We start from the raw sequence: 4,022 nt of genomic DNA, 5'->3' as shown, positions 1-4,022 counted from the left end.
TGGGGCAGTATGAGAGTAAGCGGCAACAGAAAGATTGTGATTATACAGTTTTCTGATTGTTCTAGGAAGATCAAGCTTGGTGCATGTACCTGTGGATAGCTTCACTGATCAATGAATGGGCTAGCACTTCTAAATAATGCCAAGGCTCTCTCTGCCTTATAGTTGCATCTTAGGCTACTCACCTCCTTTACATTGGCCCAAGTCGAAATCTTGCTTTCTACGGTGGTCTAGACTCCACCTAATCTAGGGATTTATGTGGCTTCCAATACCATAGTATCTAAGCACTTCACAACTTTAATGTATGTGAGGTAGGGTTAGCCGGATTTTATAGATGAGTATCTGAGGGACAGAGAGTGGAATCCTCAAAGGTACATAGGTACCTAAACCCCAGGTTTAGGCTCAGGTGCCTAAACTCACTTTGCACTGAAGTCTTCAGGGTAAAAGTTCCCTAGTCACCTAAATTATGGCCTCTGAGCATGTGCACTGCTGCTCCCCTCTAGGCATCCAGACACCTACCTCCCGCCTAAATCCCAGAGCAAATCACAAGCTGGGGAAGACAGGCCTTCAGCCACCCATCTCATGTATAGAGCCAAATCTGATAGGTGGCCTCTGAGCATACCTACCAGATTATGTCCCATTCAAAATCTGGCTGGAGGAGGTGGTGGTGCCACCCACATTGTATCTTTTAGCCCAGTGGTTAGAGCACTCACCTGGGATGTGGGAAACGCAGGCTCAATTCTCCCCTCTCTGCCAGAAGGGAAGAACAGATTTGAACAGGGGTCTCCCATTTCTCCTGAGAGTGCTCTAAGCACTGGGGTATGGAATATCCTAAGGTTGGCCTCCCTCAGTCTCTCCTTTTGAACCTGTTCCACTGTGGCTAAATAGTGAGAGTGACTGGAGCAGGGGACTGAGGGAGAAAGAATTTAAACTGGGGTCTCCCACCTCTCATGTGGGTACCTAACCACTGGACTACAGAATTACTCTCGTTCTTGCTCTCTCTCTGCGGTCAAATGCCGAGTGCAATAGTCATTGGGCTGAGGGGTGGGATGGGGGATAACTATGTAGTCCAGTGGCCAGGGCTCCCACCTGTGAGGTGGGAAACCCTGGGTCCCCCTCTGGCAGGGAGGTGGCAATTAAACCTGGCTCTCCCACATCCCAGAGTAGTGCTCTAATGCCCCAAAAAGTTATAAGGGCAGCATCGCTGTCTCCTCCTCCAGCTGTTTTGTGTGGAGCAAGGCAGGTGCCTAACTAATTCCTGCAAGAAATGCTTGAGGCACCAAAGCCACCTTACTCTAGGTTGGAGATTCCTGTTTGTGGATCATTACTAGGCAGCGCTAGGTGCCTCCCTGCAGCCTGAACTTAGCTGGGCTAGCTGTGAGAGAGAGAGAGCAGGGCTTAGCATACACCCCTCATGTTGGTATCTCCCATTGGCTAGTTTAGGTGGCTCCCTGCCTAGCATGCTGGCTTTTGCGGATAGTATTTTGAGGTGCCAATCTCTCCCCATTCATTCTATAGGAAGCCTAGGATCTAACTCAGCCTTTGTGGATCACAGGGTTGTTCCTGTGATTTACTAGGTGTCTAAAAGTTAAGAGCCATAGCATTCAGCATCACAACACTTAAGTCCCTTTGTGGATCCCACCCAGAGAGACTAAGTGACTTAGTGTGACTAGATCCCATAAGCATTCTGGAGCAAGGACTTGAATCCGGGTATTTTAAGTCCTTGGCTGGTGCCCCAACTATAGGGCCATTATCCTTCTCCACTAGGTTATTTACTTTCTCATAATCAACATTGCCGGTTATCCACTGCAACCTCACAGTCTGACCCATGGCTTTAGTATCATACGTGCTGGAACTACGGGGACAGAGGGTGCTGCTGCACCCCCTGGCTTGAAGTGCTTTCCATCATATGCAGGGTTTACAGTTTGGTTCAATGGTTCTCAGCACCTCCACTATACAAATTATTCCAGCACCCCTGTTTAGTATAAATTTAACATATAATAATTTCATGAAAAAGGAGCAGCTCTTGATTGAATGATCAGTTACAAATGAAAGTTGCACCAGTGGGCAGGTGAGTGAAGTGTAACTTCTCCCATGGTTCCCAAGTTTGCCCCTCCCACCTTCCTGAAAGCTGTTGATCATAAACTTTTATAAGTGCTGAGCGGTATTTAGGACACAATTCACTAATTTGATATTGCTAACGCTATTTGTTAGAAATAGGCAGACTATGACAGAGACATCAATTAGCCTCATTCATGAATTTTTAAAGATGGGCCTGAGATGCAGAATTCAGATCCAAGGCTAAACTTACCCATATTTTAGGGATGTTCTGAATCAGTGTTTCAAATCAGACTCATGAATCTGAACTGCAAAGTTTGGATCCATATTTAACTCCGGGTTTTCCCAAAGTGCAGTGCTGTTTATGCCCATGTCTGTAGCTTTTAAATGCAAAGATTTGTTTGGGGAGGATAACATCAGATTGACAATATACCTCACCCAGTGTGAGCAGAAAGCAGTTTGTTTTGCCAGCAGTCCTGTTGAAGTGTTAATTTAAAGAAGCAATAATATAACTCTTAGTTCAAACATTTTTTTTCATCACACTGCTCTATTAAGACACTTGGATAGCCAACCAATGTTACCTGAGCTCGGTGGGCACTATTTTCTTTTGGTAAAAGAGCACTAGAGCAAATTTCAACAAGAAGGAGCTGAAAGGACTTATTTTAAAAAATCAACAGTCCTAAATAAGGCTTGAATATGAAAGGAAAATATGAAACAGATGGGAATTATTGAGACATGTTTTCATATCTTTCTTTTCTTTTAAGATGTTTTAAAAGTTTCCTTCACTGCCTTGGCTTTCTGCTGTTGAGTTACATGAGTCAACAAATTTGTTCAGCAGCAGCAGCAGCTGCCAAGTAGCCATTGGCTGAGCATTGTAGGGCTGCTAAATTAAGCCAATGGGAATCTTGCAGTGGACCCCCAAAGCAACTTTGCCACTGAGTTCAGTGGGGCTAGGAGTTTACCTCTAGTGCCTCAGACACAAATCTGGGCACCCTACTTACCAACCCAACATGTTTAGATGTAAACGGGTGCTTCTGTTTGTCGCACCTCAAATCAAGTGTACCTCTAGTTAGAGGCTTGAAAACTGTAACAAAGATGAGTATGGGTATGTTTGAAATGATGCTGGACTCTTCAGCCCTCTTGTACCTCAGCAGCTGAGAAGGAATTTTTCTCTCCTTTTCTGCTCCTCCTAATTAAGACATAGTGGTCATTGCAGCTCTTGGGCCCTTTCTTCAAGCCATTGTTTCTCTGTATTGTTTTACTGACACATTAAAAAAAGTCTGAGGGGCAGGAGTCACATGGTGTTTTCTCCTAAAGCTTCAGCTTTAAAGCTGGGACTCAGACTGCTTCACTCCACAGCTGACAATTTAGCAAATGGTCCATGTTATGCTGCTTTGATCTCGTGAAAGTTTTCACAAATTTCAGCCTTGAAGAAAGCTGCAGACCCCCATTCATTAGCAATCCTTTAGCAGTTCCCAACAATTAGAGCTGTCAGCCAGCTGAACTCCGTTCCGAGGCCGCACATTCAAAATCCCTGACTAATGACTTGTTAAAAAGGCTTGACAGTATGTTGCAATTTGTTATAATTGAATCTAAGCTGCATTAGCTGTTTGAGGGGCTGAAATGTTTTCAAACATTACATTGATTTAAATTAATGCCACAAAAATATTCAGAAATCGTGTCTGTCACATTCCGTGCTAATAATCATGTTCTCTCCATTTCATCACCAGTTTGAAAGCATTGTCAGAAAGGCAGTTTAAGTCTTCCCTGCCCCTCCCCCTTCACATGAGCAGTAAGGTGACAATCCCTATTTTTCATGAAAGGAAAGTGCTAGGTAACTGGAGGAGAATTGGTTAGGTCTCCTGGGCTGGTGTACATAGAGGTAGAAAAATTTGCACATGCAATTTGTTTTTTTGTTTTTGTTTTTAAAAAAACTCCCTAAAAGACTATTTTGCTAAAACATTAAA

This window comes from Chrysemys picta, chromosome 1, assembly GCF_011386835.1.
Source record: "Chrysemys picta bellii isolate R12L10 chromosome 1, ASM1138683v2, whole genome shotgun sequence".
NCBI lineage: Eukaryota > Metazoa > Chordata > Testudines > Emydidae > Chrysemys > Chrysemys picta.
Note: the sequence above shows the minus strand (reverse complement) of the source record.